The sequence below is a fragment of the Mesoplodon bidens genome (assembly GCF_964165515.1).
Source record: "Mesoplodon bidens genome assembly, chromosome: 7".
Taxonomy (NCBI): Eukaryota; Metazoa; Chordata; class Mammalia; order Artiodactyla; family Ziphiidae; genus Mesoplodon; species Mesoplodon bidens.
Genome location: NC_138164.1, coordinates 90,349,463 through 90,366,204, shown reverse-complemented (window position 1 = coordinate 90,366,204; position 16,742 = coordinate 90,349,463). Strand labels below are relative to the sequence as shown.

General features: G+C 39.8%; 1 long non-coding RNA gene across 1 annotated transcript in view; it reads left to right on the top strand.

Moving 5' to 3' along the window:
• LOC308620672 overlaps positions 1-16,742 on the top strand; it is a 60,400-nt gene that overhangs the window by 20,932 nt on the left and 22,726 nt on the right. The window contains exon 2 of the long non-coding RNA XR_014016353.1: positions 9,671-9,720. This is a non-coding gene — a long non-coding RNA (uncharacterized lncRNA). The remainder of the gene's footprint in view (positions 1-9,670; positions 9,721-16,742) is intronic.

The window sequence follows — 16,742 nt, the reverse complement described above, 5'->3', positions numbered from 1 at the left end:
GACGGCTCCCCCTCCCAGCTCCCTTCCAGGGACAGGGCGATGCTGTCCCGCAAGAACCCCAGGGTCACCTGTCTGATCTGCACCCAAGTAGGTGTCTCTGTGGACCTCTCGGAGGTCCTGTCCACCCCGTTTGTCCCCGGGCCTGTTCTGCCAGGCTGGAGGAGTCGCGTTGTCTTCCGGGCCTCGTCCCCTGCTTTGTTCTCCCTCACGTCTCTGACCTGCTGCTCCGACCAAGCACTGAATGCTTTGGTGCTCCCCTCCCCCTGTTCTCAGGAACAAGCTGATAAACTTATTCACTCTCAGGTGTAAGTGTCTAATAATACCTTAAAAATGAGAAGAAAAAAACCCAAAAGTTGTGCCTTAGGGGCCCTCTGGGATCTGTTGAGAGGCTCGTATTTAGATAAAAGAAAGTAAAAGGACTAGTTAACAGCGTAGTTATTAAACTTCACTTTCCACATCTGTTTTAGCATCTTGAACTTAGGCTCAAGCAGCAGTGGAGGTGATTTGCAGGAGGCCTGACTGCAGGTAACCACACCAGGTTTTCAGGAATGTGTGAAACTCACAGGAGCAGTTAGGTGCTGATGTGATGGGTTAGATGGGACGGACTGGCAGCAGGATGGGAGGCGGGACAGCAAAGGCACTCAGACCCACGGTTCTTGGTAATAACAATGACTGTTAGCAAGTAATAAAAGAGCTTTTCATCAACCACCAGCCGTGGAATAATTCGAAACATATTTTTGTGAGGAAAGAGGAGGTAATGGGATTGCGCCGTAGTAGGAACCAGGGAGCTGAAAACGATCGCTTCGTTAATAGTTCAGAGGCTGGTGCTGCGACCTTACGGTCTGTGTGGTTTACACGAGAAAGTGGGAATCAGCCCCCTGGCCGAATGCTTCGTAAACTCTTCCCTCTGACTTATGGTTTCTAAGACAGACACAGTACATACTGGCTGCATTTTGCTTCATGCTTCAAAAGTTTAAATAAATAATCCTTCACTTCAATTCAGCAGCTATCAGGGAAAATGATATTGTTTTTACTCATCCTGCGAGGGGAGGCACTTCTGAAGTGCCCACGCTTTCAAGCAGAAAGAGAGCATTTCTGTCAATGAAGCGTGTAGTGAGTTCCCAAGTCACCAGCCGAACTTTTTATCACAAAGGAAAGATGAATGCCCCCATCTAAATCTCAGAGGCCTGCTATTTTTCCTATATATGGTCAGCGGTTTCCATAGAATCAAGTATGAGAAAGGCTTTTGATAATGATGTTTTCTTCTCTTGGCTAACTGAAAGGTTTTGATATTTAGGTGAAAAAGTCAGAGTACTTTGTTGGATGGGTTGTGAAATTCACGAGGGAGCAGCAAGTTCACACTGGTGTCGAGCAGCCTCACGGGGCCACGGCAAGGTTACTGTACTTAGGAAGAAGGGAAATGAATGTTGCTTTAAAATTCTGCAAAGTCCCTTTCATAAAAGTGTATCAATCCCCATTAAAAAACACAACTTGATAATTTTGACTTCCTTTGGCAAAATAACCGTGAGAGTTTGCTATGAGTTGGACATCAAAGAACCAATATATTTAATGAGTAGTTTTCAACACTAAAGGCTCACTAGCTAGTATGTTTCACTATTACTATGCCCATGTTAAGAAAAAAAGAATCTCGATTCTAATGGACACACCTCGCAAGCTTTAACATAGAGGATGTGCCCAAGACCTGTCTCATGAATAGGAAGACTAGTGATGTAAAGGCTTGTGGTCTAGAATATGCCTCATGGTGCCTAGAATGTTGTCATTAAAAATCCACTGCTTTCAGTGAAAAAGCCTTTTCTAGACTCTCTTCTCTGCAAACGCAAAGGACGCTATGTTAAGTCACACATTGTCAGATTACTTTTCGCTGGGAAAACAGGGAGGATGTTAGGAAGCCTTGGGAAATAGGGGTAAAGTGAAGTTGAAAGGTGGGGAAAGGGTGTTGAAAGGGGAGATGTAGGCTGAAAGGACAAGCTGCCTCCTCTTCACAATCTTTCATAGGATGCCCTGAATCTTCCCGTTATCTCAGGGGATGCAAACTCACATGTCTATGGGGCATATTAGCTCAGATATCTGTGGGGCATCTTAAGCTACAAGGTAAGTTAGGTAAGTAGTGAAGACCATGGGAAATTGGATAACAGGTCTTGTCTAAAGAGGTCAGCATCTTCTTAGCTGCAGTCCGTTGTTGCCATGCCATTGTCAGGTGCAAGTATGGGCTCAGTCTTGCTGGACCTTTTGATTTTTCCAAAAATCTGGGAATCCAAATTTCTATATGCAATCCCCTGATTTTGAAATATAATCAACTACTTGCCCTGTTCTTAAAACACAGCGCAGACTAAGCAAATTGTGTCTGTAAGCTGAATTGAGCATTGGGTCACCATTTCACATCTTTCACATTAGCTTAAGAACAAATTTTGCATTTTCAAGAACATGTTGGTTATTTGTAAGAAAAGGCTGGGGTTCCCTTATATCTTCTATAGATAATGTCCCAGGTAAGAATGAAGAAGGAAAATAATCACTTAAAAAGGAAATCTTAAATGATACTTAAAAAAAAAAAAAAGTTCTTTTGGCCTTTAATCTCACAGACTACTTATTTCCAAAGTTGCACCTCCAGACAGGTTGTTTCATACAATTGTAATAGAGCTGACTATTTTGCCACATTCTTCAGGAGGATCCCCCAGCCTCCTAAATGAGTTTTTAAAAATCATCATACATCACGGTTCACCTTTTGTGCTGTGAAATTCTACGGGTTTTGGCAAATGTATAGCATCAATTATCCACCATTACTGTATCATACAGAATAGTTTCACTACCCTAAAAAAATTGCCCTGTGCTTCACTGTTCAAATGATTTTTGGTCTAGTCACCATGAGTCAGACATAAGAAACAGTATGGAGCTCAATCTAAAACTATACTATTTTAAATACTAAAATTTTCTTTTTAGTTGCCATAAGGTATTGGTAGGGTTTAGTTGACTAACTTGCTATTTAAGCAGAAAGTGATTTAATTAGGATTCTAGGTTGGATCTCCAGAATTACTCCAAAAACACCACCAAAGAACTGACCTGCCAGGAGAGCTGCTACCTTTGCCACATTTGGGAAGGTGGGAATCAGGAGGACTCTTTTGGCTTCAATAAGACAGGTTTGGAGCTGCCTTCTAGAGATCAGGAAGTCCTGCAACTGCCCTTGCTCTTTACAAATTTAAAAGCTGTCCTTGCTAACTTGCTGCAGAAAATCCCAAGATCTTAATAACTGTGATTGCCAACAGCTTCAGCCAAGGTAGTAGAAAACTAGCCCCCTCCTCACTTCTGCCTTCCACCTCTCAAGCAGTGCATCCAATGGACAGAACCAAGTTCGCATCCAGAAACCTAGTGTAGCAGGCTGAATGGTGGCTCCCCAAAAAATATGTCTACCCAGAACCTGAGGATATTTACATTAGTTGGTAAAAAGGTCATTGCAGAAATAATTATGTCTTGGGATAAGATCATCCTGGACTATCTGGGTGGGCACTAAATCCAATGACAAATATCCTTGTAAGAGACGGGAGAAGACACAGAAAGAAGAGAAGGCCATGTGAAGATAAAGGTAGAGACAAAAGTGGAGTGATGCAGCCACAAACCAAGGGATGCCTGGAGCCATCAAAAGCTGGAAGAGGGATTCTGTCCCAGAGCCTCCAGAGAGAGCACAGCCCTGCCAAAACCTCGATTTTGGAATTCTGGCTTCCAGAAAATATACTTCTGTTGTTTTAAGCCATCCAATTTGTAGTAATATGTTAACGGCAACCCTAGGAAATAATATACCTAGCTTCAAGTGACTCTAGGAAGCATCCTTCACTTCAATTTTCCAGCCTGCCATATAAGAACACTACTAGAAGAAGGCTGGATGGATGCTGAGTGCTAATCTACCATGTTTACCACTAGGAAACAGAAATTATGTGGATCATGCTTCTTCTGAGCATGTCTGCTCTGTGATAGGTAAATTCAAACCATCTTGTTTGCATTTGTAAATCCATGGATCCAGCCCTCATATATATGCCCTTAACGCAGTCACACCAACCAAACACACATAGTACATTGCCAGTAGCATTGTCCTTCCTTTTCCTTTAAAAATGTTGCCTGTGTAAAGAATCTGGGCCAAGTATAAATTGGATGACTTTATCTTGATTTATGAAGTATCAGGAGGTATATTCTTTTGTAAAAAAAAATCTTGGGTATTATTTATTTCCACTGCTGTATGCACAGCGGCCTTTGATGGCACATGACAAACAATATGCCTTGCCAACTACAAATTGGCACTTACCATCTACCTCTACAAGGGTTAAATTATGAGCTCCTGTAGCTGCTGACTTTCAACACCCCCTGAAAGGAGTTCAGGGTGGAGATTGAGAAAGAGGCACTCTGTGATCTGGGAAAAACTGGCAGAACAAGTCTTCAGATAGTTAGAGACTTTCAGGAGAAGATTTTATGAGCCCAATTCTTTCATCTCCTCATATTTAGAAAAGCACTAAAATCCTTCATGGTGAAGTCTGCTCCCCATGACTAGCAGAAACCTTCTGCAAAAAATATGTGCTTGATTTCATGTACTCCCCCTTCACCAAAATCACATATATATTAACCTTTCCCTGTAACCTCTTTGGAGCAGTTTCTCAGAGCTATCCGAAATGCTGCCTCCCAGGCTATAGTCCTCATTTTGCCCCAGATAAAACTGAACTCACAACTCTCACGTTGCACATTTTTTTTCAGTCGACAGCCTCCTGAAGTTAAGTGTGAGGCATAAAATACCATACCATGGTATATTTTACATACACATTCTATTGAAGATATGCAAGAATATGTCATGTTTCTGGCATCGTATGAGGTTGATTAAATGGGGTTAACAGTCTTAACAGAATAAAAGAATCATTTCTCAGGTTGTCCCAGGAAAATCGAATCTAAGTAAGCCATTACATAACAAATTATTATATGACAATTACTAGTGTTGAAGGTAAGATTCTTCCTATGTGAATTCTACCACCTTTTTGCTGGGAAGATTGGACTGGTTGGTCCCTGTTAGATTCTGTGCAGGTGGAATTTCTCATTTGAAACTACGGGGGAGACCAGAACCAGGAGAGACAGCAGAGTTTAGAATCTTGTGAAAATCCAAAGTTCGAAAAGCTAGAAGGGGAACATGATGGGTCTTCAAACAGAAGGGGGAGTAGCATATACTGAAATAAGGCGTGGAGGCTTCTGCTGTTTGTGCCTTCCTTTCAGGAAGAGCTAGGGCGTGTGGTGAGTTAGGCAACTTAAAGGGCCAGAGTAGAAGGGACCCCTGGGACAAGGAACACTCCAGGGTAATGATAAGCATTGAATAAACATAGTCAGAGACTCACTGAAGTGATCCACATTTTCTCAGCCATATGGATAGTATACATATAATAATAATCGATTTAGCATTAAAGATGCACAGTTCAGCCTCAAACTATAAATTAATGAAATTCAGAACCCTTTTATGTTTAACAACAGCACAGAGTAGATAGCAGCCTTATGATGTGATGTGTTGGAATGATGGTTGGATGAACGGATGGGAAACTTCTATCTCCCAAAACATTCTTCCCATTTACCATTCTACCATTACAAATTCCTTCCTAGGGCCAAGGTATCACCACAAACAACCTCTTTTCATATGTAAAGAAACCACGCTGAGTAATAACATATTAGTTTCACTAACAAAGGCCATTTCTGTAGAGCCGTGCCATTTTCAAAGCATCATCTTGTAAATATTCCGTATCACTTTTCTAACATTTATGGGATGAGATCAGGGAGGAAATAGGAGCTTTGATGGAGAGCTATGGGAGGACTAATTTGGGAGCAGAGGCCATGGTCAGAGGTGACGGCTAGAGTGGAGAGACGCATCAGAGGGCCTCAGGCATCGCGGGGGCACTCGGGGCCAGCAGGGGCCTGGGAAGGCCAGGAGAGGGAGCGCTGCCAAGGAGAGCTGCGCTCCAGGTGACTTCACTACGTCAGCATCTTTACCCCCAGCTCAGAACGAGGAGCTTGCTGACATTCTCTTTGCCGCTCGGCTATATGACTTCGATCTACTCTCTCAGTGAGCTTAGCAGCCCCATGGCCCAGCTATTTCCAGAGGCAAAACCACCATATATTGATGTCCAGTGGCAAAAATCTGAGACCCTTTATTTGTTGTGGAAGAATAGGGTGGGGAGCTATTGAATGATAGCTACAACCCTGGGATTTAGTGACTTAATTCAAGAACTTTCCTTTACCAGTATATGCTTGGATATTTTGTGTGTATTATCTCAGTACTTTAGCACCACTGTCATACTCTGTAAATTCTAGTTATTGGCAGGCATTTTAGGGGCCTTTCTTTCAGTAGTCAAATAAAAATCTCTATTTTTTAACATAATGTGAGCCTTAATAATGGATAAAACCATTAAAGTGGAGAAAAGACAAAAAAAAGAAGAAAACTGTAATAACCATAAGCAGCAATTTTCGGTTTGGTGGGTTTTTTTTTGGTGCTGGGGCTTCAAATGAATTTCAAAGTAAACATTACTTTGGATAGTTGATCAAATGGAGTGTGTGAGTTTACATATTGATTTGGTAGCAGTGATAGTCTTGTTAGAGCCGGGGCTGAAGGGGTTGGGTCACATTCTTTCCATGACATTTTAATGAGCGATTTAGGGAGTGTGGCTGGTGTGGTGATAGTAAGTGGGGACAAGTGGCAAAGATTAACTCACTGTTCATTTGCCCAAGTGCAGAATTTAATACCTCACTGTGGCTGGTACTGTCAACACAATAGTAGAAAATATAAATTAGATCGTGCTCTATGATATCTTGTATGTAATAACTTCACCTGTTAAAGTATTTTTAAAGTTTTTGATCATTAATCCTTTCTCAATTTTTTCTGTAAGGATCATGTATTATTAACAGTATATTTATATTTTTGTTGAGCTATAATGCACATACCATAAAACTCATCCTTTTAAAACGTGCAGTTCAGTGGGGAGTTTTTCCAAAGGGTTGTGCGATCATTATCCATACATAATTCCAGAACACTTTCATCAACCCCAAAAGAAACCCCATCCCCATTAGCAGTCACTCCCCAAGTGTTTTTATATTTAATTGACCTACAAATAAAAGGGTAGAAGAGGTTGTTCAAGGATATATCACCCATGAGAATCAGGTACTTAAGATGGACCCTTCAGACATGTGAGGATACCACTTTCTCTGATGAACCAGCTGTGGCCTGCTCTCGATTTTTTTGATTCTTGCCAAATTTTTTTTTAACTGCATGCAAATCTCAGCTGCTCCTGGAGCAGAGAAGAACAATTTGGACAGTGAACAGTTAAAAGTGTCAGATAATGAGTGGTGTACAAAGTTTTATATATTATTTTACATCATTCCCTTTCAAAAAAATCTTCCCTGGATTTTGAGTTATTTTACTGGTTAATAATAATAAAACTTTAATAAGCTACTTACAAACCCGTGGACAGGAGTTTGGAAATTGTAAATAAAGGATCTAAAACAACATCTGGCCCAAAGCCACTAAACAAACAATGACTACTGTTACTAACAATGATGATTTGTGCCATGTAATATTTAATTCATAGGGGCTTCCCTGGTGGCGCAGTGGTTGAGAATCCACCTGCCGATGCAGGGGACACGGGTTCGTGCCCTGGTCCGGGAAGATCCCACATGCCACAGAGCAGTTGCGCCCATGAGCCATGGCTGCTGAGCCTGTGCGTCCGGAGCCTGTGCTCCGCGACGGGAGAGGCCACAGCAGTGAGAGGCCCGTGTACCGCAAAAAAAAAAAAAAAAAAAAAAAATTAATTCATAGATATCAAAGGACTTTGTAAACCACTCATTTTCTGTTTTTCAGGGGAATTGAGTAAAATCCTAACATGAAAAAACCTCACAATATGCTAACAGTATATCGTTATTAGTGAGAGCTACAATCTATTGTCATGTAGTTGACAGGGGAGACAACATTTGCGTGCCTTACAAAGCAGGTGGCACTAGAATACAATACCAGTAGTGAGTAATCTAAAAATAAGTAACTGAATTATTGCCAAATATAAAATTTTAGACAATTGATTCTGTACTTCTGAATATACTGTGAATAAGGAGATACAGCTTTTACTTCATATACATCCTTCCATACACACACCGAGAAAAAAAGATAACATTTGTTTGAGTTTGCATTCCCTATGGTAGCCAGTAGTTAAATACTGATCTCTGCCATTTCTAGAAGTATTTCATGGATTTGAGGGTGTAGCAGTTTTTGAAGATGGCCCCAAATTCTTTGACACTTCTCCCTTCAAGACATGTGGTCTATGTCCCTTCCTTTGAGTATGTGTAGGCTTATGACTACTCTGACCAAAAGAGTACAGAGAAGTGATGTTGTGTGACCTCCAAAACTGGGTCACAAAAGGCCATGCAGATTCTGCCTTGTTCACCGAGACACTGGCTCTTGTAAGAAGTCTGACCCCTCAAGCTCCCATGCTGGAGAAACCTCATGAAGTCATTCTGGTTGACAGTCCCAGCTGAGCCTCGCCTTGCAGCCATCCCTGTCAAATCACCGGACATATAAGCAAAGCCGTCTTGGATCCTACAGATGAGCCTATCCACCAGCTGAATACCCCCAAGAGAATTCTGTTGACACCACATGGAACAGCCAAGCCCTTCTCGAAATCCTGACCCACAAAATTATGAGACACAATAAGAAGAGCTGTTGTTCTAAGCCACTAGGTTTCAGGATAGCTTGTTACACAGCAATAATGTCTGCGTCATCAGCTACACTGTTGATCCCTTGGATTGATTCTACTGGCTAAACTGATATTCCCTCCCTCCCTCACAGCTCTAAATGTTCTCCAAAGAGCAGCCTTCCCAGAAAGAGACAGCTCTTTCAGTTCTAGCTTGCTCTTCCCTCCCTTGCCCTGCTCCATTCTCCATCGTTTTGTTTCTGTTTACTTTGTGCTTGTTGAAGGCCTTTGAATTTAAATCTGACCTTGGTTGTTTTGGTCTCTGAATAGTTCAAACAATATGCTCTAAGGCTTATAGTATGCAAATGCATTTGGAAATTTTACAAAAAGTTAATTTCTTGAAGGATTTAAAAATTCTTTCCACTTATATTTGTCCAATATGGCATAAATGTTCTTGAAATCTTTGCTTTCATTAAATTGGATATTCATCTACAAAGTGAAGTGGAAAACTGAGGTCATCACTCTTGATCTGTACTCCTGAAAAATACAGAAAACAGAAAAAGAAAACTGGGTTATCAGTTTTCCATGTTTCTAAATTACTATATCTCTTACTCATAAGAGAAAAGAAGGAAAAATCCATGAAACCCAGCCCACAGCAATAGATTCTAAGCTAGACAATTCTTTTTTAAGCTTGGAGAAAATTTCAATTTATATCTTGGCTGAAGGTTTAAGAATTATCCATCTCTAGCCTTATATACAGTCTGAATGATACAGGAATGAGTTGGTATTGGAGAAAGAATTCTCCTGGATTAGTGGCTAAAGCTTCAGGATATCTTGGGAACATACATGATGAATCCACATTTCCTCCCATCCTTCCTTGAGAACACAACTAGGCTTTGAGTAAATTTGTGTACATCTTATCAGAGGCATAGCTGAGTATCTCTTTTCTTTTCTTTTAACAGTACAGCTGTGAGTTTCTGGATGACGGTTGATGAATGAAAGCAAAATTTATGTAAGTACAGGAGCTATCCAACTGAATGTGTGTGGAGGAGAGGGGTCAAGGTTATTGGAAGAAAAAAGAGAAGGACAGAAAGAGCTAGTGTGAAAATGAATAAAATAATTTTCTCTTGACCCAAGACAAAGATTATGTTCAACATCATGGTTGCTTCTAATCAGCTAATGTTTGGTTTATTTTTATTCTCCTGGTTGCATTTCTTGAAGAAGGGCAATATATGTGGCTGTCAAAAATTTTTTTAATTTTCTGATAAGAATTTTGGGTCATTTCATAGAGTCTTCAGTGACCCCACAGGAACCTCACTGAAACTCCTAGGATATGGCATTTAAACTTGGAAGAGACCTTTGATATCATCTAGTCGTTGCTACTCAGTGTGTTCCAAGGGTCAGTAGCATTGGTATCACCTGAGGGCTTGTTAGAGATGCAGAATTTCTAGCATCACAGGAGGACCACTAAGTCAAAGTTACATTTTAAACAGGACACCCAAGTGATTTACATGTATCTACATTAAAGCATGAGAGGCTTGGATGTAGTCCATCTCCTACCCTAGGTAGGAACCAAATAGAACGAATGTCAGTATATCCTGAGATGGTGAAATTATCATTATGATGACAGGTAAAGAGAGTTTAAAGTTCCATTGTCAAGTAGGAAAGCAACATTATAAACCAAAACCAATCAGCCAGACAAAACCCACAACAAAATGGTGGGAAAGCAAAGAAGATGAATGTAGAAACTGTAATGGGAAGAATTCAGAGTAACATCAAGATAACATCAAAACCAACAAACAGCTGGAGGTGGGGGTCAAGATAGAGGACAGATTGGGAACCACTGGTCCAAGGGAGCAAAGTGACCTGGGCGTGATTCTACACATTTAGTAAACAGGGGACAATTCTCTGATGATTTTCAAACAATCCTGGCTCTCTGGATTTGTTTGTGGAAATTCCTAACCAGGAAGTCTACAAGAGAAGTCTTTAGTAGTACTGAAGTATTTGTTTGTTTGTTTGTTTTAGCACAATTTTGTTTGAAGCAGGTAAACCATGTTTTGGGACTGTTGTAGCAGGTGTTTTTCTTAATCTTTCTCTTTTTTTAAAAAAAAGGAGAACTGCTGAGTTCAGAGGAAATGAGTGCTCTTTTATTTAAATTTCCTGAGATTAGAGGAAGAACATATTGCCAAACAATGCCTCTTCACTTCAAAACCTCTCCCCATAAATTATTTGAAGATATCTTATTAAAAGTCTGTAAAATTTCCTATTAAGAACGGTTGATTGCAGTCCAGATCATCATAGCTTTGGTGCTTTCCCTGAAATACCACAGCTGTCGGGAAGAAATATATTTTGAGACAAAAGGTTTTGTTTCCCCAGCAATAAATTATTTTAGTGATATCTCAAGATAGATAAAACTTTCACTTATGTTTGAGTGAAGGAAGATCCTACTGATAACTTGTTAAAAAATCTATAAAAAGAATATGAGAATGTAGATGTAGATAGCAAATTAAAATCAGACTTCCTTTAAGTTTAGCAAAGCAATTATTTGTAAAGCCAGTGAAGATTATTATTATGGATAATGAAATGATTTACTGGAATACGTGGAATGACATTCAATATGGCCACATCTCTGCACAACCTCAAGTTGGTATTTTCAACTTTAACCTTGGAGCCATTAAGGAAAAAAAAAACTTACTTCTAGTAATATTTTATGTAAATTGCTAAACAGAAACCCTGCCTATGGTGATGTGGATCCTGAATGAGGTAGGAAATGCCTTGTTTGTAGCGCTGATGTAATAATCCATTGATTTCATTGTAGATGAGCTCTTTAAAACAAAGTTGCTCTCCCTAATACTTTTGGGTCACCCTCCATCCCCTGCTTCCTCCTATCCCCAAACAAGGAGGATCTTCCTTGCTATAGTCGTAAGAAAATGTATTTTGTCCAAGACATTCATTTTCAGAGTTGCAAATATCCTTTTATCCACTGGAAGTAATGATGTACATTGAGCAAGTTGCTAAAGACTTCTAATTTTATTTATTTCCCATGAACCTTTTCAGGGAACACTGGGCTCATAAAACATTTTGTAGGCCAGCAGAACTTTTTGTTTTGTTATGTTTTGTTTTCAACTCTGGTGTAAAGCCAGTGAGAAAAATTTGTTACATCTTCACCATTTCCAGAGTGATGTTAATTAAGAAAGAGCCAGTCCATTTTTCACCTAGTCCCTGAAAGCAATTCTGCTGACTTCTGGCAAATGCAGATCTTTAATATTTAAGTGATGGATATTAACAGTGGATAGAGTTGGCGGGTTTGAGACTTCACATAGCTCAGTAATGATATAACTCACCAACTCTGATGATAACAGCAAACTGGTACAAAATGCTACTAAACACTCATAAAACAATAATAACTTTAAATGTGTGATAAAATAATCCTAATGTCCATTCATTTATTTTTCATTTAGAGATGATGAGTAGATTGTGTTAACATACACTTTTTTGAAATTAAAATCTGAGGGTCCTTTGTAATGTTTTAACATAAAAAATATGTATCTCAAAAATACATACTTGCCCTCTCGTAGGGTACCTGAAATTTAAAAAAAAGAAAAGAAAAAAAAAATGATACAACTCCCTGGGGACTAGAGTGAATATTATTAGCAGTTTTATATTTGAACGGCCTCATTTTGCCTCGAATAAAGAATCTGCGCACAGTAAGTACATGCTGCCTTCTGCAGCCTGCAGTTGTTAAGAGAACATTAATCATTTTAGCAAGGTCACAAGCAACAAAGGCCAATGAGGGTTCAAAGTTTACAGGTCCAGGCATTTATCAGGTAGAAATAAGCTACATTTCAATATTTTGTAAAATACCCTTTTATGAAAAAGCTATCAGTCATTGTATAACCTGGCAAAACTCTGGTTATTCCAGTGAACAAAATGAATGAGGACAATGAATCAAGAACCCCTTTATGAGTTTACACTTTTGCAGGACCACCATGGCTTGAACACACATTTTCAGTTTCTATAAGGATGTGATTATGATGTGGGAATGGCTTCCTCCCTCCGGCAAAAGCAAGAGATATATCAAAATTGCCTCTGCTTATGATAGGCAAAACTAGGATCAATTGGTTAAGGAAATCACAGAGCTGGTATCACCACATACCATGCAAATTATCATTTTCCACTGACTTTTGTGACACTTTAGATTATTGTTATGAGAGATGTATAAAACAGAATGCTTTAGTTTGTATTCTACCATTTGATGGTGTTTTAAAAATGAAGCTAGGTGCATTGCATTTCTGATCTAAGTTTTAGATTGGATATTTTCCCCATTTGTTGTTGATTTCACATACGCCTTTTCTCATTCATTTGAAATCTTGACTTTAGGGACTTCAAATCTTTCAATTTCAGAGAAGAAACAAATGTTCCTTTTCCCAACGTGTGTGACCTTGCATTTAATCAGAGAACAGCCCTTTAGTATCTAAGTTTATTTTTCTAGCAGCTTCGTAGAGATATAATTCCCATGCCATACAATTCACCCATTTAAGATGTGCAATTCCGTGGTTTTTAGTATATTCACAGAGTTGTGTAACCCTCATTGCAATCAGTTTTACAACAGTTTTACAATCCGTTTTGCAAAAGGAAACTGTACTCACTGGCAGTCAATCCCTATTTTCTCCCAAACACCCCCAGCCCTAGGTGACCACTATTCTACTTTTTGTTTCTATAAATGTGACTATTCTGGATGTTTCATATAAATGGAATCATATAATATGTAGCAGTTTGTGACTGGCTTCTTTCACTCAGCATAACGTCTTCAAGGTTCATTCATGTCGTAGCATGTATTCGTATTTCATTCCTTTTCATGGTCAAATAATATTCCATTTTATGGATATACTACATTTTGTCTCTTCATTCGTCAGTTGACAGAAATTTTTTGGCTATGGTGAATAATGCTGCCGTTAACATTTGTGTGCAAAGTTTTGTATGGACATGTGTTATAATTTCTCTTAGGATATTCCAGGAATGGAATTTCTGGGTCATATGGTAACCCTATGCTTAACATTTTGTGGAACTGCCAAACCGTTTTCCAAAATGGTTGCACCATTTTTGCGTTCCTACAAGCAGTGTATGAGAGCTCCAGTATCGCCACATACTTTCTAAAACTTGTTATTACAGTCTTTTTGATTTTAGCCTGTCTGAATTTAATTTGTACCATTGTTACAATGCCGGAATTAGACACTGAAAAAGTATTACATTAAAAAAGTATTTACTTAGTAGAAAAAATATTTAATTAAATAATAAGACTAAAAAAGTGTTTAACAGAGATATAGCATTTAAATTTAGATAGTACTTTTAACTTTAAGAGAATTGTCATACCTTTCAGTATAATGTAAAGGATTAATACCCCACTTCTAGAGTTATGTAACTACACCCCCATCCTCATGAATCCCAACAGAACTCAGAAGTTTTCTGTAGTAGTCATAGGTAAGAGGCTACAGGATGGGCCAGATAATATGATTGGTAAATGGAAACATTATAAAGTGCTTCATACATGATATCACCCAGGCTGAGTCAATACGGTGTCAACATTTGTCAAAAATATAAGGTAAATTATTTTTAAAAATTAACTATAAGATGCTTAGATTCTAAGAAAGCATAATTTTCTTTGACTACACAATATGCCTTCATTGAAATGGGTCATAATTCATTTAAACATTTCCTAATTTGGGGACGTGTAGGCAGTTTCTAAACTTCACTAAGATAAATAACGTTGCAATGGATAATATAGCAATTTCTCCCATGCCAAATAAAGAGTTGATAGACTGAATTTCCTATTGCTGGCTTTGGCTTCATGGAGACCCAGTCTGAGATTATCTTGAGATTGTGTGAAGTTGATGCAAAGCAGACCGAACTTCACTTAGCAAGGGGCTCATCCGAAAGACCCCTACGAGCCCACTAAACAGGGGCATTCCAAGAACTCAATTTATCTGTCTTAAAAGGTTAAGCTCTCGTGTTGACCTTGCCAAGATTCAGACCTGTGCTCGCAAGACGGCTACATGTTCTGAGACTGCTCTTGGCCCTGAGTAGCCATTCCCTTCAGTTATACCAGGGCAATTTCTTTATCCCCAAGACTGGAAGCCAAGGACTCTATGACCTAACAGAAATTTCTGTTCCCATTTGAGACTGTGCAGTATAGATTTCTCTCTTTTTCCAAAGAAGTAGATTTTACTATGGTGGAAAGACTTTGAAAAAAATCACATGTGATACAGCAGAAAGAGTATGTTATACTTCAACATATAAGTCAAATACAAGAAGCATAATAAAGTGGAATGAGTATGGGATTAGAAGTCAGGAAAGCTTAAGTCAAGTCCTCATCCTGTCTCTTACTAGTTGTGTGACTTTAGATGAGTCACTAAACTTCTCTGAGCATCGGCTTCTTTTTGACAAAATCTGAGAGTTTGATTAGATGATTGCTACAGACCTTACTTACCTCCAAAGCTCTATGCTTTCCAAAACAAAAATGTTATTAGACTAACAAGCGCATAGAATTTTCTGAAGAGTGAATGATGCTGCTGGTGGTGTATGTGAGCCAATTCAAATCTGTATGTTTGTTGTGGATATTACACCATATTATCTATTTAGTTCTTTACAGTTTATAAAATAGTTACATAGATTTTGTGATTTGATCATTCCTCAGTTCTTTTTACTTGGAGAAACTAAGCAAGGTGCCTAAAGTCATACATCTACTCAAGGACAGAGCCCGGGGCTCCAACCCATGTCTTCTGTATCTAAAGTCCATGTTCTTTCCCCCCACATCAACTATTCTATAGTTCGGGCACATTGAGAAACCATTACAGGTGAATTTTAAGACCAGATTCTTATGTGCATGGGAGGCGAACACTGGCTGTATATAGAATGTTCCATTGGTGGGTAAAGCTGATACCCTCTCTTAATCCAATCACTCTATCTGATTACCACCTTCTGTCCCTCAGTCTCATCATGGCCAAGTCCTTAAACACCATTTTTTCACTTCCCATTCACTCCTTGGGCGCTGCAGTCTGACTTCTGCTCCCAAAACTTCTCTTCGGTAAGGCGGTCTGTGGTAGCCCCAGCTCAGGGGTGGGGGGAGGGGGGCTCTTGGCTGACAGTAGTGCCCCCTTCTCTAACTCAGCCCAAATACGCGGGAACAGGCCCACACTGGCCATTCTGCACGAGGTTATCATACCCCACGACAATGGCTGATCATTTAAGAGTAGATATCTGGGACATCCGTGGTGGCGTAGAGGTTAAGAATCCATCTGTCAGTGCAGGGGGTCACAGGTTCAATCCCTGGTCCGGGAAGATCCCACATGCCACGGAGCAACTGAGCCTGTGCGCCACAACTACTGAGCCTGCATCCCACACCTACTGAAGCCCACGTGCCTAGAGCCCATGTTCTGCAACAAGAGAAGCCACTGCTGTGAGAAGCCCATGCACCGCAACGAAGAGTAGCCCCTGCTTGCCGCAACTAGAGAAAGCCCATGCGTAGCAACCCAACGCGGCCAAAAATAAAGAAATAAAATACATTTTAAAAAAAAAGAGTAGATACCTGACCTGAGCTGGGCCAATCTCCCAGAACTTTGAAACTTGAATAGAAATACAGAGACCGGGAGTGATTGGAGCTGAGCTGGTGAATGGCAGCTCACTGGAGACAGAGGCCACCAGGTGCTCCAGCACGAGTTCCTGCAGCTGCCTTGATTCAACTCTTCCTCTGACTTTTTACATGACTACTTTTCTTGCTTAAACTGCTTTCTGAGGCTTTCCACCCAGAGATTCTTCACCAGCCTGTTCATCAGTAATCCTTTTTTTTCTTTAAATTCAATGGACACTTTTGTCAATTCCCTTTCTTGAAACTCACCATTGGTCTTCATGATACCCTCTCCCCATTCTCTTCCCCCTTCTTGGATGACACCTTCTTGGTGTCTTCAGGGGGTCCTTCTTGGTGTTTTCAGGGGGTCCTCTCTACCTGCTCTACCTGCTAGGCTCCATCCTTAGATT